This window comes from Amblyomma mixtum, chromosome 4 (assembly GCF_055824585.1).
Source record: "Amblyomma mixtum isolate Tamu chromosome 4, ASM5582458v1, whole genome shotgun sequence".
In the NCBI taxonomy this organism is placed as follows: Eukaryota; Metazoa; Arthropoda; class Arachnida; order Ixodida; family Ixodidae; genus Amblyomma; species Amblyomma mixtum.
In genome coordinates, this window is record NC_143015.1 from 74,633,938 (window position 1) to 74,657,127 (window position 23,190).

Genomic DNA, 23,190 nt, shown 5'->3' on the forward strand with positions numbered 1-23,190 from the left:
ATCTCGCAAGAAGATACTCAAATACACATATATCTCCATTAAATCTACGTATTTAAGCAAAAGTCACCCTATATAATGGGTCAAACAAGGCAAATAATCATCTTGCGCAATCACAGATAGTAAACTTTACGCAAGGAAATACAGACGATCCAGGCAAGAACAAAACTACGATAGCAGAAGTCGCGATATGTACTTGGGCCGTGCTGCGGTCGGTGACAGTTCTAAAAAATTTCGGGGGGTGCGGCTTTGGTGCGAGTGTGAAGCTTTTCGCTTCAAAATGTTTCGCGGAGTGCGACCTATACGGGCCATTGGTTACCCGATTAACCTCCTGCTGCAATTTGACGGTTTCTGCGAACCACAATGCCTGATTCAACCTTTTACTTCGCGTATGTTCTCTAGCAATTCAGTCCTCGTACACAGAACGAATAATGCATGATCCTTTCAACCATGTGCTGGGATATTTTACCCAATTACTTTTCTTTTTGTTGTTTCTTTAGTGCGGACAACGAAGCTACAAAGGAGTCACAAGTTCAGGTGACCGTTCTAAAATCTTTCGGGGGGAAGGGGGGGTGCTGAAGCCCCATAAACCCCCTCCCCCCATTCCTCCCCCTGGCTACGCCCCTGGAACCGTCGTAATAAAATCTCGAAAGTAAAATTACGGGTATCGAGCTCCGTTCCATACTGTCCATCCCCTCGAGGAATCTTCACAGCACTACATGTGCCGCACAACGTGATCCAATCACTATGCTGGCGTAGTCTTGCCATTTGTGAGGACCGCTGGGTGAAGCTGTTTCTAAAAGAGCTGCATTTGTAGATCAGCCTTGGTCAACGTGCCTTCAATGCTGGTCTGACAATTAACTCAAGAACACATTTCAGTTTATTCAGGACTTCCAGTGGCGCTACAGAACGTGTACGTTGCTCCCTTGTTACACAATGAGATCCAGTTAGCTATTTCATGTTAAGGCCGACTAAGGGCAAGTGGAAGGATATAGTGCTCACAGAAAAATACGACCTCTCCCTGTTCTTGGCGATGTTGTCGTTTTTGTGGTAACAAAAGACGCATATGTCGAGGACACGGTTCAATATAGTAGCTTTCCTGCCAGTGAATTTTATATCGTGACGTGCTTACCGAAAATCATATGCTGCTACCGTTATGAATTGAACGGCGGTGTACCCTAGCATGTGTCCTCTGACCTGCGCAGGAAAATGGATGTCAACGCAAGCATTTTACTCGCACAATTGGCCGGTGATTGCGCCACCTATGGCTCGTTTTCAACTCATTTCAATGAAAAAAAAAGCTCCGCTTTCAGTAAGAGTGGTCTCTTTCAGACTGGACCGCGGTAGCCATCTATCCCTCAAGAGAAAGGTGTATAAGAGCTGTATCTTACCGCTACTCACCTATGGGGCAGGAACGTGGAGGCTAAGGAAAAGGGTTTAAGTTAAGGACAACGCAGCGAGCTATGGAAAGAAATGATAGGTGTAACGTTAAGAGACCTGAAGCGGAAAGACTCAATGAAGGAACAAACAGGGTTTAATAACATCCTAGTTGAAATACAGAGGAAGAAATGAGTTTGGGCAGGACATATAATGCGACGGCAAGATGATCGCTGGTCCTTAAGGGTAACAGAGTGGATTCCAAGAGAAGGCGGGCACAGCAACGGGCGGCAGAAAGTTATGCGGCCGGATGAGATTAAGAAGTTTGCAGGAATACGGTGGCCGCAGCTCGCACAGAACAGGGTTAATTGGAGAGACATGGGAAAACTCTTTGCCCGGCAATAGGCGTAATCAAACTGACGATGATGATGGCTCTATCTGCACACAAGAGGCCAATTTTATGTCTCCTCAGTCCAGTTAGCAGAACTTCTGGGCGAATTTCGCAGAATAATCTCCGAGTATGTTTTGTGCCGGACTGCCAGCGCTTTTAATGTTGTCCGTGTATAGTAGGCTACCATTCCCTAACCATGCTTGCCCCCTACTTCTTCTAGCACTCGTATCTCAATAGAAAAATCGCTTTTGTTTCTTTCTGCCGTTCTTTCGTGGTCATGTGTAGCGGCAATAGCGTGACACTCCGGCTTCAACGAAACTTCAATGGCATTCTGAACAGAGAGTTTCCCGTTAGCACCTTTGTGAGTTACCGAAAGTTTAAATTGTGAATTCGTAAAATTTTTTTCGGGAATAGCGCTTCGTTTCATACAGTTTCTTCGCTCATACAGAGCTGATAATCTTACGTGCAGTGCTGTCTGCCCCAGTTCCTCTTTGTGGATGTTTGTTTCTTAGAAACTGCAGGGAGAGTTAAGTCACTGGCGAACTCACAGGTGGATAATTCTCACGTGCTTCAATGAGAAGCAAGCTTAATAGTTTTGAATTAAGAGCAATTTTATTATCAATTCCACCTTTGTGTAGCTGCTTTCAAATGCAACAAATCACGCCTCCAAGCAACTATCAGCTCGAGTAGCAACCACGTTTACCTACCTACCTTCCCGATTTGAAAGGAGTGGCTTTGAAGTACCCTTAGTTCAGGGCTCAGTGCCATGTTCAAGACAGAAACAGAAAGTTGATTTTAGACGAATTGTAGCTCTTGATGTGCAAAAGCATGGTTTGGAAGTGGCATTTAAAAAAAAAAAATTCCGAATACAGTGATTTACTGTCAGATTGCGCCTCTCCCGAGAAGAGATTTGTCTTTGCGTTGTATATTGAGGAGGCAATGTCTTCTAGTCTGGTGTTAGCCAAGAAAGCTGTGCTACGTAGAGTGCTATAGATCGCCCAGAACGGTGCACATAATATGCACGCTTTGAAGGTCCGCTCGGATTAGCTGTGTGCAGACCATTATTTTGGCCTCAGCACTGGTTTCGGATCTTTAATTTGTTCCGACGGCCCACAATGAACACTAGATGTCGCCCCGGCTAGTTTTCAGCATGCCGGAAACGTTCGCCTGTCAAAGAAAGCCAACTGATCAATATGTTTATGGATATTGTGCGAAACCGGCTGCAGTCCGCGTTAGGCAGCGGACTGTCGCATTTTTATTCATACGTTGTCAATTTTTCAATGAGCACGACGGAACGCATACCAGCTTTCATGATTTGGTTTAGTTCATGGGGGTTTAACGTCCCAAAGCGACTCAGGCTACGAGAGACGCCGTAGTGAAGGGCTCCGGAAGTTTCGACCACCTGGGGTTCTTTAACGTGCACTGGCATCGCGCAGTATGCGGGCCTCTAGAATTTCGCCTTCATCGAAATTCGGACGCCGCGGCCGGGATCGAACCGGCGTCTTTCGGGTCCGGAGCCGAGCGCCATAACCACTGAGCCACCGCGGACTGAACTTTTTTTTTTCTAAACCTTAAGTATTGCTCCTTCCGAAACGAAGTACGGCGTATGCGGTACTTTTGGTCTCCATTTACAGGTGTTTTCTAGAAATTTATTGCGCCACGACTTCCTTTTCAGGAAAAACGTTTCAGAATGCGCTGATTGTTAATTTATTTCAGCAACCGGTCAACTAAATGGCGAAATAAAGTTCCGCAGTGGTCGCGCTTTATTTGGAAATTTGTTATGACTGGTGTTTGAATGATAAAAGCTTTAAAGAAATAAAAATGATCATCGTTACAAAGTTCTCAAAAGCTTATGAGATAAAAAGCTGCAGGGAGTGCTACTTATTTCAAGCGTTCTTTGAAAAAGAGCAGTAATAATTGTGCTCACTCAAAGCAAAGGTCGGAATCTGATCACCCCCATAATTGTGAAATTGTTACTGTTGGGTACCGCAGGCACTAGATCTACTACAGTTTCCTTGGTAAGACACGCAATAAATGGGAATCGTACCACTCAGATAACGGTTGCGCATGTTTTGAGGAATTTTGTCCACAAAGAAAAGAAGCATTGTTCAAATGAAGAAAACAAAACTTCATTTTCAGGTAGCGAGCTGTAATTCAGGTTCTCCTGAATTCTGCTGGAAGGAATTTTAAAAGGCACCTTGCCTCCTGCATATACGATTGGTTTCCGCGTTGGTCAACAATGTCTTGGTATGAACCGTACTGAAGCTGTTATCCTCCCGAGAGAAGATTGTAGGCCACTTCTATCCGCGTTTCAGCCTGTAAAGCACATTAGACAATGCTCCGCACCGACGCACACACGAGATTGAGAACATATGAGATGCTGTACGAGTCGAACACGTGTGAATGCGGTGTAGTGAAGTCGCGTGAGGTGTCTTCAGTCCTTTGAACCCTCATCGCTGGTTGCGTAGACGCCAGACGTAACTGAAAAGGCTGGGGCCCGCTTTTATGCAGAACTCTTCGACATTTTGAACGTCTTTTGCTGGTGGATTCAAGACAGGGCTTAATTTCAATTTTTCAATTTCAATTTATTTTGCCATGCACACATGGTGAGGGCCGAGGGAAAAAAGCCAGAAATTGTGGCTTGACCTGCCCCTCGGTCGCTACATTTCAGGGCAGCAGGTAACATATAAATGTTTGACAATTGTTAGGTCTATCCGACGCCTCGTTGTCCAAGGCATCTATGTGCGATGGTGCCCATTTAAAACGTAACGAGAATGTTCTGCTGTGCAGATTATGCACGAAATCCGGAGAGCTAAGCGGCAATTCTTAAGAGGGGAACCAAGGCTGTAGCCTTCAAATGGCAGATTTTGAATCCACGGGGACGACAACGTATTGAGCCGGACAAGAAATCAGATTACGCAAGGCGTCTTGAATGGCAGCGCTTTCTGCTGTTGTGTAGGACACGACACGAGTAAGGGGGACAGATCAAACAGTATTCAAAGATGAAATGTAGAACATATCTCTGCTAGCTCCGATGACCCTATCCAGAGAACCACCAGCGAAAACTTTTAGATGGAGAGCGTATACTGCTCGAGTATCCGAGCGAACACTTTTGCGCCAAAGGCGTACACTGCTAAGGATTAACGTGAGGGATGTTCAACGTCCAGTCCAAAGACTCGAATGTCGACCCCAGTAGCACAGGTAACCGGCCCAATATTGGAAATGCATTGGCAGATGTCGGTCCTATAAAAGACCAGAGTGATACCATTCATCTCCAATACTGGGCCGGTTACTTGTGATGTTTGGGTAAGGATGGTTTAGCCGCTGGCTTCGTCTACAAAAATTTAAATTTAGGGCACTAACAGTCTTAGGTACCATACATCCTCTATCGTGCATCAAGTGTTCAATAACCATGGTCCCTAAATGACTCGCTTGTTGTTGTACCCGTTCATTATTCGTACATCCTACCTCTACACTATGGCCAACAAACATGGTAGCAGGCTAAGAACTTTCACAGAGCGAAGTCCGGAAGTGGTTTACTGAGTGTCACTCTCCAATGCTGAAACTTCCTTCATTTGAGTGGCGTGTAAAACTACTGCCTACCACCCGCAAATAAGCGGCCTCACGGAGCGATTCAGTCGCACTCTGGACGACATGCTCGCAATGTACTTTGCGTCCGACCATTCCAACTGGGATCAGGTACTTCCGTTTGTCACTTTTGCATATAGTACTGCCCATCAAGGGACGACAGGTTTCTGCCCTTTCTTCCTCTTATACGGCCGTGAACCATCCTGTGTCATCGACACCATCTTACCCTACCGGCCCGATCCTTCTGAATAAACAACTGTCCCCGACATGGCCCACAAGGCTGAAGAGTGCCGTCAGCTGGCTCGCACCTTTACTTCCGACACCTATGAATGCCGCAAAGACGTGAACGACAATGCCAGGCCTGCTCCGACGTTCTCCACTGACTCTCTCGTTTGGCTTTGGGTTCCTGCCGACAGCAAGTTCTCCATCAAGTACCATGGCCCTTGTCGCGTCATTCAACGCACGTCTCCTGTCAACTACCTCATTGAGCCAGTTACACCTTCCTCGGACCACAGCCGTCGTGGTCGCGAGGTCGTCCACGTTAGTCCCCTCAAACCGTACTACAACCGCCTGTCGTTTCTTCGCCGTAAGTCGCCAGTATGGCTATTTCTTCTCGCCGGGGCCATTGTAAGAAGAAGAAGAGGACGTCTCCGCAGTGCCGCACTTCGTCGTCATCGCTGGTGGTTCGGGCGCGAGTCTCGTGCTGGAGCTGCTTCCTTCGGCTGGTTCTGCCGTCCTGCTATGACCCGACCGCTGCGTGCATTGGTCGCCGTGACCCTTTAATAAATCCACTCTTCAGATATATTACAAGGACGCCGTTCACTGTTTCCTGTTTATATTTTCCCAGATTTGCCTACACCTACTTTCAAGGCGTTCGGTTGTGTGGTTTTAACAGTTTATTCTTTTGTTCATCTTTAAACAATTTTTTGAATCATAAATTCTGACACGAAAATCCTGTCTCGGTTCGCATCTGTGTTCTTTTGTGCTTCCAAACATCCCAACATCGCTGGCTTTCTCATTAGCAGGCAAGTTCATGGCAAATGCAAACTCGAAGCAGCCATTGCGTTAGGTTGCAGCTCAAAATCTGTCTCCTCTCTCTTGCGAACAGAACTTTTTCCGTCTGTCACTTACCCAAGGCCACATTTTCTGCAGTCACGATGTGAACTTCTCTTTTTATTAAGCCAGAATTTAATGTGTGGCGATTTACCGTCTGCGGCGTATGTTCTGCACTTAAGCTCAGAATGAGTTTGAGTTACTTTGCGCGTTCCATGTCCAAACAGAGCTCCTGGAATCACTCGCAAAAATATATCTAAAACATATTTGGAGCATATACGTCCGACATTTACGGACAAAAATTTTGAAACTTGAAAAACTGAAAGATACCGGTGCCAAGATATCGAATGTAATAGTCTATTCTTCCGACATGCAGCACAATAATTCTTTTACTGCCTAGCCATCGCTCGCATGTAGCAGTTAAGACTGCCTTAAGAAACCGATAGGCAACGCTTTTGACACTATTAAAAAGTTAACAGCAAAAATTGCGTCTGCCGATAGGAAATGTGCGGATATATTAATTATTATAGTGTAACAAAATTGCGCTCATAAACTTTTTACAGTTCCAAAATCCTTTGGTCGAGAATTATTGGGTCTGAACATGATAATTACCTCAGACCGATTCTTGGAAAGATTATTTTTTTAAATGCAGACTACTCGAACTTAGGCGTACAATGTACTTAAATGAGTGTCGCAAAATGACCTCTGTGTGTCGGTCACCCCACTTATAACTGCCACTAACACAGCGCACGTGTGCGAAATGCACTCAGGTTCGAAAACACAGGCAGGTTGGAAAGATATTGCAGCAAAACACAAAAAAACGACTTCCACTCCGTACTGTGTCGACAGGACGCACGCGAAAACAGAGTAAACTGGCAATGCCGATGTATTTCTGGGAAAGAAGAGAGGAGCGTTGACCGCGGACGGCACAAACGCAGAGGGAGCCAGAACTTTCATAGCAATAATCCAAAGCTTGGAGCTTATCAAAGCGAGGGAAACGTACGAGTAAGTGCACTAACATCTATGTAGAATTATATTTTATGGCCTTATTAACTTGCACTGGGAAATCGTACCACTAATCTCGGAAGAGATTTCAAGAAGGGGAGATGAATTTATGAAGATGCCTACGGGTGCAAAATATACAGCTTAAATGTATAATTGACATTCTTCTCTTCAATATCGACCACACTACCGCGAATTTCAATACTTAAGAACAGTCCAGCTGCTTGCTTATGGTCCGTAGTGAACAGCGGCTTTTCGAAAAATTTGAGTAACGTTGCATTCCAATTGCGTCCTGTCAGCTGCATTAGGAACCGCAGCGGATTAGTGTACACTCCAATTCAGTCGAACGATGGGCAACGAAGTTGCTGTCGCATTTGTTACCGAAATAACAGAATTTGAAGCACGCTGCGAGTCTAGCACGTCTAGGCGTATAGATGTGGACATTAGTAAACGGAACACAGCATTCATTTTTGAGTGCAGTCACACATTTACTAGCAGTAAATAAGAACCATTCTGTGTCATGACACACCACACTGGTCATCACTCCCATGTTGCACATTCCCTAGCTCCTATTTCATTTCGGCGGCACCTAAGAAAGGGTTAGAGTGCAATACCAGGGTGCGTTTACTATTTTCGGCAACTGTTTTTTGATATTATGAAATGACAGCAGCGCTGCATCCGCGGACATTGGTTGGAAGTTTTGCACTTACATCAAGTGAGGACCTTGCGTATGTGAAGAATTGTTTTAGCATTAAGCAGGATTAACTGGCTAAAAACCTCAAGTGACAACTAAAAGAACTGACGAGACAGACGCTAGTGTCTGTGCTTTTTCGTTGTCCGTTGTGTTTTTCAGCGCTAGTGATCATGTGGCAGCCAGTTAATCAAAAGCACCAACTAGCTAAGCTTTCTGCTTTAATCACTCTCCTTTAATAACGCGGGTATTCCAACATGATCCAGGAAGATGCGACCATCCATGCGTTGAAAAACGCAATAACCACGACGAAGGAAGATAGCTCAAGAAGAACTCTAGTTTGGGCTACTTGGTTAGTGATTAAGGAGGAAAACGGCGCAAAAGAAACGTGGACAAAGAGAGATAAACACGACAGGACCAGTGCCTCTCGTGTTTGTCTCTATTTCGTCCTCGTTTTTTTGAGCCGTTTTCCTCCTGGAAGATAGCTTGTCAGTGGAAGGAGAAATCCGCAGGTATGCTCCTTGTATCTTCTATCGTAGAGCGCGTAATATCATAGAGTTCCGTTTCCTTCAAGTAGAAGGAAACAGAAAAGGTACTGAAAAAGCTAAAAAAGGCTCACCTGCTCTTCTTTTAACACTAGCGGAAAAAAATACTTTATCGATGAGAAAGTTCATGAGCAGAGAACGTATTCAAGGAAAATGCACCAGGTTATAAAAAAACTACCAGGGGCACTTAAGTCTCCTTACATGCTATGGATGCGAAAGCACTGTGCACTACTGCTGTTTCCGTTGGGACGTTTGTGGTTTGCGCATTTGTGTAGCTTTGTTCGTGCTGGCCACCGAACCGCACACCATACAAAGCTCCAGAGCCCATATATGCAGAATTGGTCATTCTCTACTTAGCATTCATGGATGGCGGCGAGTCCTCATATACCACTACCAGCGCAGCGGTTAAGCGATGCGCCACTGCACTGGCAGGTGGCTGTTCCTGTCAGAGCCACCTGTAGTGAATGAGCGACCCATGTTGCTCTTCCCGAGCAACATCATGCGCGGCTGCCGCGATAATCCCCCGAACTTACCCGAGCTTCTTCCTATTGGCTGCAGCTTGCACGGCGTTCTTCCGAACTTACCCGAGCGTACCCGAGCTACTACCGAGTAACCGAGTTACCAAGCGACTCGGGTAAGCTCAGATAAGCGTCTACAATTCCTATACACACTTTCCTTGGGTGCCACGATGGGCAAAGTAATGCTCACGGATTAATAAATGTAAAATAGAGCTCTTGCACCTAATAAAGCTCTTATATAGCTGGAAGTGCTTGCGCAATTTTGGCGATCGGTTTGGAGAGGTGGAGTCCAATTGAAGTATGTTTTTTATACGAGTTGCTTGAATAGACTCTACCGTAGGACCGCTACTGCAAATATTAGGTGGAATCACCTAGGCTGCCTTGCACAGTGTCATGGACTCGCCGCCAGAGAAGCGGAGGGCGCTGTGGATCCGGTCACCGAAGCGCAGCGCCGCATGGCCTCTGTTTACAAATATGCAGCCTCTCTCGTGGTTGAGAAGATTCCAAAGCATCAAATGATTCGCAGTACCTACGTTGTAAATTCAGGTAAGTGAACCTATAGTACCGGCGAAGCACAACTAAACTTCCGCAGCGTCCCTCCGGGGGCTGAGTGCAACTCCTCGTGCGGAGGCGTGGCGCCATCCTTCGGTACGCGACGAAACCTGTGAGTGTAGTGGAAGGCTGTGCCTACGAGCGCGCGCAATACGCAGCTGCACTCACTTCGGCACTCACTTCGCTAACAGGTCACGAGGCTGCGCTTGCGCCGCTCAGGCTGCGGGACAGAGCGTAGCACGGTGTAAGAAGTAGAGCCTAGGCTACTTTGCGCCACGTGCGGGCTTCGCCCACCACGGGGCTATCATCATCATGCTGACTACGCCCACTCCAGGGCAAAGACCTCTCCCATGTCTCTCCAATTAACCCTTTCCTTTGCCAGCTGCAGCCACTGTATTCCCGCAAATTTCTTAATCTCATCCGCCCACCTAACTTTCTGGCGCCCCCTGCTACGCTTTCCTTCTCTTGTAATCCTGTCCATTACCCTTAAAGATCGGTTATCTTGCCATCGCATTACGGGACTTGCACAAAGTACTTTCTTCTTGATTTCGACGTGGATGTCATTAACCAGCGTTTTTACCATGACCCACTTTGCTCGTTTTCTCTCGGATAACGTTACATCTGCCATTTTTCTTTCCATAGCTTGCTCCGTTGCCTTTAAGTTGAACCCTTTCCGTTAGCCTTCATGTTTCGGCCCAATAGATAAGTACCCGTAAGATAAAGTTGTTATATTCTTTTCTCTGGAGGGATTTGGTAAACTGGCAGTTATAATATGAGAGGACATGCCAAATGTGCTCCGTCTCATTCTTTTTCTATGTATTTAAGTCCCGTCATCCTGATCTGCAGTCACTAGCTGCCCTAGATAGACGCATTTTCATACTACTTTGAGCGTCTCGCTACCAGGTGTAAACTGCTGTTTCCTGCCAAAACTGTTGAATATTACCTTGGGTTTACTGTTGAACGTTACCTTACTTTTCTGCATGTTAATTTTTAGAGCCACCGCTCTGCTCTGCCTGTCTAATCATTCATCACACTGTGCAATGCATCCCCTCAGTCGCTTAGCTCTGCAATGTTATCAGCGAATCGCATATTACTAAAGCAGTATACCCAATAGTTCCCATTCCAGCTCTGCGAATACGTGCTCCGTCTCAAGTAAATGATTGCTTACATTAAACTACATTTTTGTAATTTTGTTATTTAACTGGTTGCTAGTTTTAGGCGGTAATTTCCCGGGTAATTCAATTTCTTTTTCTGTAATTAATCACTTACTTTTTCTCCAAAAGAAGTTGTATAAAACGGACAGCTTCGAGAACCTCAACCTGATGGCAAGCACTGGCGCTGGCGAGCACATTTCCTTCGTGACAGAATGACAACGGAGCCGGAGCGGAAAAGCATTGCGCGCTAGCCTGTCCGGACAACTGCGTCACCCCCGTCTTCTACCGTAATTCTTGTCCCGAGAAATACCACGTGACCACTTTGTAGGGAGCCAGGATCCTGTCAGGTAGCGCCACTTCCCCCTACACCCAACTCCGAGGCTTCCACGCAACGCACGGACCAACAATGAAGGGCAGCGCTTCATAAGGAACTTGGAAAGACAGGAAGTTTCGGGAAATTCGTGTAGGTTAGCCTCCGTGCATCCCTTCGGTTTAGCGCCGGGTTCTGCGCCCGTTCTACACCCACAACGCACCAAAAACGGCAGCTAAAAGCATTTTATGGTTAAAATGCCCGCAGAACTATTGCTGTAGGAATATTATTAATCATTTGTCCCTTTTGTGAGCGGTTGGGTACAACGTGCATGTTTCTTTTTATTGAAATACCTCAGGGCCCGGGGGTGTTAGAGAAGGCAGTGGAACGCAAAAAAATTAATGAAAGAAGGCAACAAAAGGAAATAAAGAAACTAAAGATTTCACCCAATAATGCAACAGAATAATCATTACTACTAATCATGTTTTCCAGTGAGAGATATTAATAACAGCTCGTGGGTAATTGTAGCAGTTGAGGTGGGCAGGTCGTTTTTTTCGTCACTTGTCTTAGCGATCAACAATAAAAAAAATCAGTTAGTTCGGCAAAATGAGGCGTCCACTTTATAATGAAATCAGGCGCCCACCCAACACGTCCACCAAACGTAAGGGTGGTTTAGTTGGTGACGCTGAGCACGACGGAAGCAGTGGTGAAGCATTGGGGCTCCGCCGTCGGTCAGGCTGAGCAGTCTCTCTCTCGGAGCGATAGCAATGCGGCTGGGCTAATACCGATCTTCTTCACAATAATAATAATAATAATGTTTATTTCACCACCAAAATTTACATGGTGGCAGGATGCCCACAGTAAACACAGTAAAAGTTGAATCTTGGACAGCTTGGCTAGGCCGTGGACACCCAGCCGCTAAGTATGGCAGCAAAACAGTGGGTCACGCAACATTCAGTACATATGTATTAAACAATATTACACATGGTCACGACAGGTACTTTCATTCAGAAAAATGGCATGACAGACATGGAGGTGATCTGTACGGGATAAAATACAGGATGGTTGAGAGAGAAGCTCTTCGTTAATACGATTGTGGTGATACATTTTGTATAATAGTGATGCGAGACGCATTGTAGGCGTGAAATGCTTCACTCTGTAGACAATGTACTATTAAGGGTGTGTTTCAATGAATGGAAAGGGACGACACGACACGCCACAGCGTCGGAAAAATGGCTGAGGCTTAGCTAAGGTTAAGCCTAGTCAGATGCGAAGCATATTGATGGCTAGGCTTGGTAAAACATGGCTTTCCTTGGTTGACGTTCATCCCGCTCTTCATCGGTATCTGTGGCACGCTGAAGCTTTCGCTTCTCGTTCAAATCAGCCCTGCTTCTAGGCGGCATCCCAACACCTGGCCGCCTCGTAAGTGCCCGAAGAACGAGGCAAGCTCAGCTTTATACCGCTGCTGTAGCGTCACGTGGTCTGCTGCAGCGCCTCTGTTGTGGAGCCTCCACCGCCGCGGCCGACCGCGCGAGCCGGCAGCCCATCTATCCTCTGCTGTGACGTCATGTTGTCACGTAGTCAGCCGCCGCGCCTCTGATGTGGAGCCTCCACCGCCGCGGCCGACCGCGCGAGCCGGCAGCCCATCTCTCCTCTGCTTTGACGTCATGTTGTCACGTGGTGTCACGTGGTCACGCCAAAGGTCAATGGTAGCTCCACCGCCGCGCTCGACGGGCTGTAGTGTAGCTCTAGTAATATGCTTCGCATAAAAAGAAATGCGTGGCGTGAGGTAACAGCTAAAAAACAAAAACAGGAAGAAACTCTACAGCGTGAAAGAGATGATGAAAAATAAGTGGCCGTGTTGGAGATCTAATACGGGCTGAAACAGTGCGTGGTCAATCATAATCCTGTACACACATCTCACTAAATCAGGCTACACGACGATACACAGGAGCATTGCAATGTAGTCGGGCCAACCAGTGTATTATCGCAAGACCTGACTCTGTTAGCCCAGTACGTCGTGCGGACGAAAGATTAATATATGCATGAAATTCACCGTTACCCCCGAGTGCTTAAGGTAACAGATGTCAGTCAGCCCTAACACAATAGTGACCCTAAGCCTTCGCTTCTAATACCGTTCGCCATTTTGCTTAATAACAACGTGACGACAGACATCTTTTAGTCCTTCTGTGCGAGAACGTTTTCAGCTTGTGTAACTCCTTCACATTTTGGGCCCAGTTAGCCAAGAAGGATTGAAAAAAAAGAAGTCGTCGAAATAAGGAGACGGGAGCTAGAAAATGCAGGTTCCGTCGATGGTGGCTGCCTTTGTTTAAATGACGCTATTTTCGTGTTTATTTCAGTGCTTTCCACTGCAGGACATCTGGTATGTAATGTACCAGAATTTCAAGGAAGGCTCATTCTTCGGAGGGGGTGCAAAGTGCCTCACCGTTTGGCAGGAAGGTCCTTTCGTTGACAACTCTGCCATTTTACGAGCTCGATATGGTGGAAACAACGCGGTGTAAGTCATCAGATAGAGCTTAACATAACGCACGATACTCGGTTCAATCGCCTCAAAAAAATGTCGTAGGCGACGTACCGGTGGTAGCTGTGCTCCCATCATAATTGTTACATCTTCGCGCATCATAGTGTTCTCTGGCTAATTCACCTACTGGAATCTAGGCAGTTAAGTAACTATATTCTCAAAATTTCTGTTTTCGCCCTTTTTGCGAAATGGCTGCCCAGACTAAGAGTATGCAATGTGTGAATATATTTTCTGTTGATGACGAATGGAAATCTCTAGTATCATCATCGCGAGCCTGACTACACCCACTGCAGAGCAAGGGCCTCTCCCATGTCTCTACAGTAACCCTGTGACTTTTATTGATGTTGTGGTTATCCATTATCTTGCAAGGCTTCGGCATAAAATAAACAGGAGATTAAATGCTAGGCTAAAGTGGACAATTATGATCACAAACTTGATGATCTCTTTGCCATAAAGATAGCGTGCAGATCCGCGTCCGCGCTATAAAGAGCTTTTATGTACCTGCCCTAAAGCGTCACTTGTCTTGATCACCTTCGAAGACATTTTTCCTTAATTTATTGTGAAATTCTTTCCATTGCTTTTCGTGACTCCGCTATTAAGATTAGTGCTAGTCATGCGTATTTCTTCGCACTTTGGTGAAACGGCGTCCAAGGTTCCGAGTAACTCAACGTAATCGAGTTTGTGATTTCTGGTCTATCTGTAATTTTTAGTTTACAAAGAGATCGAAAGAAAGGAAAAATTTCTGCTTAATATTAAAACATAAACATTTTTATTTACGTGAAAGTTTAAAACATTCAGCTCGTCTATTCTGTCACTTGTAGTCTGCACGCGTTAAAATATTTTAACTGGCCGACAAAGGTGCTTCCATTTCTTATGCAGAACAAAATAGTACTTGCATTTACACTTTCTTAAAAGGCAGACGTGGGAAAGAGTGCAAAGGTATTTTCATACAAAAGCTTTATTCTCGTACGGGTGGGACGAAGAGCTAGTGCTGAAGATATTGCCGCGAATCTTGTAGCGTTTGTTCGTAGTGTTTGTTCATGCTTCAAGGCTGCCAACACGTCGCTTTATCGCTTCGTTTGTGACGCAAGACGCGCCTAGATTTATCTCGATTGATCGCATCCAGCCGGAGCCGATTCTACTTTGTGCCAGAATGTTCTAGTAACTTTCCAAGCTTTATCTCGAATGTTCGCTATCAGTTTTAAAAAGAGCACGGCCGAGAGCGGCGGGCATTCTGTTCGAGTACCGCCGAGCACGCATATACGCCGCCGCCGAGGGATTCAGTTCTTTGCGAGCGCAAGTCAGCCCAGGTAAAGAGTTTCGTTTCGAAGACATTCTCGCTGGTTTCCTCTCCGCCGAACTGCAGTCACCATTCCGTGACAATATTCTATCGCTTTCTATTAATGATAGTCTTTTATATAACACTTTTCCAATACTACTTACCTAGCGGATGTCTCAAAACGGTGGCAAAAATGCCTTATTATATCGCGTGTTGCGGAAATAGACGCGCCCCGTAAAATGCTTCTTTCAGCTAAACGGGCGCATTGTTCGAGCTCAAATTTCGCATAGAAACGGCATTTGGTCGGCAGAATTGTTTAATACCACGTTTGCTTGGGGTACTTACCTGATTCGAACAGAATAAGTCGGATATTCACATCGTCTGCGGCGACGACGAAGGAAATTAAGCTGCTCTGTCAGCTATCGCACCGGTGGCGCCATCCCGTTTGTTGGTCGTGAACAATCAGCAAAGGAAGGGGTTTTGGGGGGGGGGGGGGGGGGGGGGGGTTGAAGACGCTCTTTCAACTGGTTTTTTATTGCTTACAGAAAACTTAGCTTGGCAAAACTTAGTTTTCAAAGCAAGCTAAGTTTTCTGTGAGAATTAAAAAACCAGTTGAAAGAGCGTCTTCAAACCCCCCAAAATCCCTTCCTTTGCTGATTGTTCACGACCAACAAACGAAATGGCGCCATCGGTGCGATAGCTGACAGAGCAGCTTAATTTTTTTTTGTCGTCGCCGCAGACGATGTGAATATCCGACTTATTCTGTTCGAATCAGGTAAGTACACCAAGCAAACGTGGTATTAAACAATTCTGCCGACCAAATGCCATTTCTATGCGAAATCTGAGCTCGAACAATGCGCCGGTTTAGCTGAAAGAAGCATTTTACGGGGCGCGTCTATTTCCGCAACAGTCGATACACAAAGTTAGAATAAATGTAGAATATAGTTGTCTAGTTTTGTGGGTGGCGGTAAAACAGGGGTGCTGCAGTTGCTAACTCTTACCTGCTAATAGCATACCTACGTGACAAGAACCTGCGCCACTGCGAGCCTGCTCTGCACGATGATGAGCTTCCGATCCGCTAAGGGCAGACTGGCTATTTTTTGAATGACGGCACGCACTGCTAAGATGCATTGCGCCACTGCCTAAAGAGCGGGAAAAGAAACGAAAAACTACAGAACTGACAGTCCCCATTTATGCCACTCCTATGTTCAAAACGCTGTGATCTAAACCGATACCTTTACACTGCCAGCCATTACATTTTAACATGGTACACTAAACTATAGCAATGAAATCCAAATTTTTTCAGCGGCTCTGGAAAAAAAGACCATTCCTTCGTTATCACGAATCTAGTTACGCCCTCCTCTTATAAAACCCTCCTGTTAGGTGCGGCAAATTATGCAGCGAGCTGAAAATACCAGCCCCTGTGCTTCACAGCGCCTCCTCTGCACGTCCAGCTAAACAGAGTCCAATCTTGTACTGAAATGCATCCAAAACAAACCTCCCCCAAGCGCTCTCTTTGTTTACTCATTGCATAATTATTCCTTCGGGCCACATCAAATAGTCGTTGTCTTTTTTTTATACAGGAGCGCCAGAACAACGCTTTTGTCTTCTGGATATATGCGAAAAACATTCATCACGCAGAGTCCCTCACCGGTGAGTTCGGCGCCATGCAACCTATGAAGCTTCAGCGTTGTCTGTTCATGGTGTCTGTACTCAAGTACACGTCATTGATGCTAGAATACTTTGACACCTGTTGAAGAGTTTCATGTTGTGTGGTGTGGTGTGTGTGTGTGTGTGTGGGGGGGGGGGGGGGGGTTAGCCTGTTTTTTTGCAGCCAAGGCCATTGAAACCGATTCATAAAAGTGTGCCCAGGGGTAGGAAACTTCATTATACGCACCGTTGTCCAGCCAGTCGAGAGATTAGCGCCAATTGCCGGCATAGAAGCTTGAGCAAAGCCAACTGGAACGTCCTACTTTGTTACAGTGTGGAAGAAAAGACTTCATCCCTGAGCAGGGTTTGAACCATCACCTCCAAAAACAAAGCAGCTTTGCTTCCTGGCACCTATGTCTATTCGACCACTGCCACAGCCTCAAGGGGTGCATGTACTATCAGCAACGCATGAAACGCGAACAAGGAAACTGGGGTGGCAAAACAAAAACACCAACATACCACCAAACCAGCCAACATATTAGCTCCTGGAGAGCAAATAGAAGCGAGTTTGATTAACGCTTGTGAGCAAGAGTCCTCGTGCTTTTTAAGTGAAATTACCCTCCGGTAGTATTAAGCTTCTCGTAACTAAGAGCTTCTTATTTTCCTGTTCGTGACTCGCTTGTCTTGTTCGCGTTTCATTTCTTGCTGATAGTACAGGGTTAGTCACACTTAGTTGGAGCACGGCTCTGCGTGGCCGCTCCCGTGTGGAGGGCCGTTGCATCTAACGAAGTCATGAATTACTGCAGAGTGGCACACGAGAAGGAGAGCCCTCGACGTGGTGTTTCGTGTCATCTGCCCGTTTGCACGAGTTTGCTACCAGCTTGGTCGCAACGGTACTCCGCATGCGCGCAGTCACGCGGAGCCGTGCTCATGCTCAGTTTTGTTGACCCTGTTCGTGCAGGAATTATTCATTTTTAAACGTCAGTTCTTCTCTCCCCAGGTGCGCTGAAATAGTTTAAAGCGAAACTACCCAAAGGTCCCTAACCCTGACGTAGCGACAAATCTGAAAGGACAGTCACAGAACGGTTTACACTGCTCAAGATTTTCATTTAAGGTGACATAACACAGTTTAACATGTCTTAATCTCAGTTGATTGATGTTAGTTCTAAGTTTGGGCACCCAATTTTTACACTTCGATATGAAGAAGGTTGCCAAGACTCAGGTGGGGATAATCAATTTCGATACGGTACTGTATCTGAACGATAGTATTCTCACGCACTTTTGGCCCACCCATTCGGTTGAACAGCTGCGCTATATAAAGCACAAGCTCTTAGGCTTTCGCTCACATGCAATGAGGTAGACGTGGCTTATGCCGTCCTATAACGGTGATGAAATCTCCACAGAAAAAATGATAAACCTATTCGAGCCTCCACTTGCTTTTAAAATAGACCAGAAGGGCTATTTATAACGCACTGCATTTTATCCCATTGAAGCGAATTTTTACAGCCTGTGCTGTCCTATAAGAATTCTAGAATAGCACCGATTGAGGAACCCCAGGAGAGATATTGTGAGCGATCGATATACGCCTAAGTGGACGCATTCCACAAAATGCGCGCAATTCTCCCCCCCCCCCCTTCCTTTACTAGAATCGCGAATGCTTAAAACAAAGACAAATAGCAGGTTATTAAGCAAAGGCGATGTGCAAGAGCGAGAAGTATATTGTACGCATCCAGGACAAAATAATACTTTAGAGAGATGTAGATATCATTACTGGTAAGTACTGAAAGAAATGAAATATTCCAAAGCTTCGTTGGAATTGAAGAAAAGGAGGAATGTATTTCCAGACCCGGCAGAGTCCCTTGTGTCTTTGAAATCTTCACAAAAAATCTTTTAACTGTCTTATTGTACCATTGAAGAAAAGGGCAGTTCACTGGTTGTAATGTGCGTTTATGTGACATTTGTTCCGCCTGAAAGTGTGCAGTCATGACCGGTAGTTAATTTGCGCGGAAGACAAAACGCCTGGAAGACTCATCGTCTATCTCTCGTGTTACTGATGCTGATATTTCTGATAATTTTCCAGTGTTCTTTCAAGCATCGTGTTTTGTCAAAAAAAGAAATTAAGAAACGTGTGAAAACAACTGATGATCATAACCTGTTAAGTTCCCGTATACGCACTCTAGAGATAAATGTTTAGAACAGTACGAACATTAATAAATAATTTGACCACGTCATAAATGCTATCTCATCTCGCTTTAAAGAAACAGTTATTTGGAAAAATCATAATATTGTGACTCAATATGTCCTTGGGTAACGACTGGGATCTTAGCCGCTATAAAAACTAAAGATACATGGTATAGAAAGCACAAGGAGTTCAAAGTCAATGAAAACTATCAAATACAATATAAAATACACAGAAGTAAAGCTCTGGCCTTAGAAAATTCAAAAAGAAGTATCATACAATCTTACAGAAAGCAACTAGCATGCTCCGCGCAAAATGTGAAAAATAGTTAACTAAATTATTGCAGTTCGATAGGGATCATATACTGCCAGAAATTATACCACCAACTAGAACCAGAGAAAGCCTTGCGGAAGACTTTTTAGTCAATACTTCTGTAATATAGGTCCAACTCTTGCGAAACAACTAAGTATGCACGAAGCCCCCGAGCTCCTTAGCTCCTGTACTTATTTTTTTTGTTTCTGATGACATCTCTACTGTTAAAACAATGACTGGAGGAAGAACACCAGGTAAAGATAAGATCTCCTTACTCGTTATTGAACAGCACATTGAGGAACTGAGTGATTATTTAGAAAAATTATTTAATGGTTCCTTCTACATGACCACATATGCAGACGCATTTAAAATAGCGCAAGTCCATCCCATATACAAGTCCTGTAGTAAGGATGACATCCAGAACTATCGACCAGTATCAATACTTATTGCCCTTAACATAGTATTTGAAAGGTTATTGATGAAGCGTTTTACAAATTTTCTGGATAAGTATCACGTACTAGTAGACAACCAGCATGGCTTCACGAAAAACAGATCTTCTTCCACGGCTGTACAGTGTTTAAGTGAATTTATCAACAAAGCATTAAATAACAAAGAGTACGTAGTTGTCATTTTTATTGATATTAAAAAAGCGTTTGACACTGTGAACCACGATATACTACAATCAAAATTATATCGGTATGGATTCACAGGTCAATCAAAGCAGTTTTTCGAAAGCTCTCTTGCTTTCGAAAGCAATGTGTGAAAATTGAGAAATCCGTATCAAGCGTTCATTCCATCCTATTTTTTCCATCTTATTCCATCCTATTCCACTCTTTTTTTTTGTACACAAATGATCTGACAGACGCTCTGAATTATGCCCAAACTATTATGTATGCTGACGATACAGCTCTTCTCTACTCTAGCCATGAACGTAACATGGTCGAAACGCACGCTAATAGTGTTTTTTCTCTGATATCCCAGTGGTTTTTGCAAAATAAATTCACAATTCACACCTCAAAGTCTAAATACATTGTCTTCTCCAGTCCATATAAAAACTCAAATAGCTTAGATAAGTTAAAAATAGGCCCAAATGCCAACGAACGAGTCGATCAATAGGTATATCTTGGTGTAACTCTAGATTCAGCTTTCAATTTTAGTCCTCACATAATTCGTGTAAGCAGTAAATTGAGACGGGCTTGCTTTGTCTTAATAAATGCTTGAAAGTTCTTCTCGCTTCGCACATTAAAAATTTTGTATTATTGCCGTTTTCAAAACTATATGACTTACTGTATAGAGTCCTGGGAACTTACGTTTAACACTTACTTAAATCAAATAGCAATTTTACAAAAAAGAGCCCTTCGTATAATAACACATAGTAAACGCACAGATATATCCGCTCCGCTCTTTCGTGACCTAGACATTACACCTTTCTTTGCTATGCAGGATTTCAAACTAGCTTGTGTGGTTATGTTATACATATACTAAACCATAACATCCCACTATCATCCCACTATCATCATCTGTTTTCGTATATCCATCTCACCCAACTAGAAATTTTATTAATGGTCGTTTTAGCCTTCCAGTTATGAATAATGTGTACGGTAAAAGAACTATTGCCTATGCCAGTGCTAAAATTTGGAATCTACTGCCAGCTAATTTAAAAATAGGTCAATTGTCAGTCGCCGAAATAAAGAAGTTTTTTCGGAGCCAGCAATATTCGACTCCACTATAAATCAGCGTTTCTTTTGGTGCATTCATTCTTTTATTTTTTGTTTTTGTCCTCCTAACTATTCCGTAATTTCCTGAGTATTTCGCTTTTATTTGTATATAACTGCCACATAGCTGCTGTATAATACTGAGTTGTCTCGCAATAACTTTTTTGCACTTCCTGCATGGGCCCAAGTCTAGCCGAGAAGCTTGCTAAGGGCCCAGATGATTCGCATGTATTTTTTTTACTAACCGTTTGAATAAAGCTGATTTTGATTTGATTTGATTTGATTTCCTAATTACGCAGTAAAAGATGCCAGAAATTAGAGTAAGTGCTGACAGACTAGGCTCCTACACACTTGTACTGGCACGTGCTGCATCTTTTTTGCAACATCTCAAGGACCAGGTAAGTTGCGCTAGAATTCGTGACTCGCTAGTGGTGCTATTTTTCTTCCTAATCAGAAAAGAAGCGTTGTCACAAACAGCATCGTTTTAATATCCTGCAATATATCCACTGCGTACACGATTCTCCGATCATTGTTTCATGTCGCGATGATAAAATTGCTGTCAGAACTCTGCCCTTCAGGTGAAAAGCTGGTAGAAAATTCGCCTTTCATCTTGGCGCAGCAAGACGAACATTATTGCTGCTCGCATTCTCACATTAATATATTGACGAAGGCCTTCCCCAAGCAAATTTGGAAACTAATAGAAACCAACTGCGACGAGTAAGGTAACATGAAAAGGCGCCGTTGTTAAAAGACTCGAAGGCTCCTTATAGAGTAGAAATCAAATGAAGCTGGAACTTCATTCGGAATGTTACCGAGCGTGACGGCATTAGTGTAAAAAGCCGGATCGAAACGTGTGATGCTTTGTTGGCACTTGCAAGCGCTTTCCAGCTCCGAAAAGCCTCCCCTGATTTTCACTTTCAGTGCCGGGACTAGGCTTCAACCTGACCTCCGCCTACACAGACTGCAGCAAATGCAAAGTACAAGAGAGGAATAAGCCGGGCTAGTTGGTACATTATTTGAATAAAAACAGCGCAGTAGACGTTACCAAGAAGAAGACACAGCGCCTGTGTCTGTGTGTCCTCTCTTCTTGTTCTCGTCTGTTGCGCTGTTTTTATTCAAAAAATGCAGTGTTTCGCCACAGCTACATTGAGAACAGTAATGAACTCTAAACTTTATAGAGATCCTGGGAAGCTTCATGCTTCAACCTAAAATTCTTTCAAGTAGACGTTCAAAATTTCATTTTTACGATCTTTTTTCTGCACCGGTTTGGAAATTCCTGCTCTTCTGCCAATATTTTTGAGAGTGTATTTAATCATTCTGGGCTGTATATCAATAATAATGAAAGCCAAAGCGCAGGAATGTATAGAGGCAGTTTGGAATACCTCCAGCCCAAAAAAAAAAATTATTTGCCTTAAGTATTCGACTCAAAACTAGCGAAAATTCCCTTTAGACTCAATTTTAGACCGAAAGTTTATCAGTGAAAGAGAAAGTTTTGCGTCTGAGACGTCACGGCTGATATACGGTGGAATTTTTTCGAAGTTTTATTCTTTCTTCTTGCATTTGATATCAGGCGCCGGCAGACCAGCCAGAAGTGGGCGAAAGGTGGGCCGTGCACGTTTTGCTCAGAACGAATCTGAGAAGAAATTTCATACGCTTATCCGGAGCGTCATGTGACTGTGATAGGGTAATATTCTAGAGTGAAAGAAGCAAACAAGTTTTTTATCGCAGGAAAGGGGCGCAGCCTGTGGCAACCGCAGAAGGCTCTTGGAGAAGACGTCTCTTGTTGCAAGTTTGTCTACGACCTGGTCTGCGGTGTGTCACCAAAATACCACATCTACGACAGATGTTTATTCGAATAAACATTCGAACGAAAGCAAATATTCTAGCCTGAGCGGTGAGATATTACCCCGAATCGATGCATCGACGCTTTAAAGAGAAAGAAAATTTCTATCATTTCAAATTTATTGCCATTTTAACGAGATAGCGTTAAAGGTCCCGTTAATCAGAAACTGCGGCGTCGGCGTGGTCGGCTTTGTGAGCGAAAAATCACCAGCATGACCCTGGCAGGCGGTCCCCAGACAGCAACCCGGGAGGCAGGTTGATTACCTAGGTACGGGGCCTTGCGGCGTCATAACAACATCCCCACTACATAGTGAGCAAACTAACCACTCTGGCAAGTGGAACTTAATTTAATGATTGGTCGCTCTGGAAGAGCAAATTGGGCTGCCCAAGGCCCATGGGCACCTGCCGCCGCAGGGCAGTGGCGCACCGCTTAACTGCAGCACCACAGTGCCAGGAGAGAAAATGAGGACTACCAGTGATCAATGAATGGAAA

The 23,190-nt window shown here is 44.6% G+C and overlaps 1 protein-coding gene and 1 pseudogene across 1 annotated transcript in view; one reads left to right on the forward strand and one right to left on the reverse strand.

Moving 5' to 3' along the window:
* Positions 1 to 23,190, reverse strand: part of LOC149347045 (uncharacterized) — a 116,240-nt gene that overhangs the window by 24,767 nt on the left and 68,283 nt on the right. The window lies entirely within an intron of this gene.
* LOC149347046 (uncharacterized) lies at positions 13,569 to 22,714 on the forward strand (annotated as a pseudogene).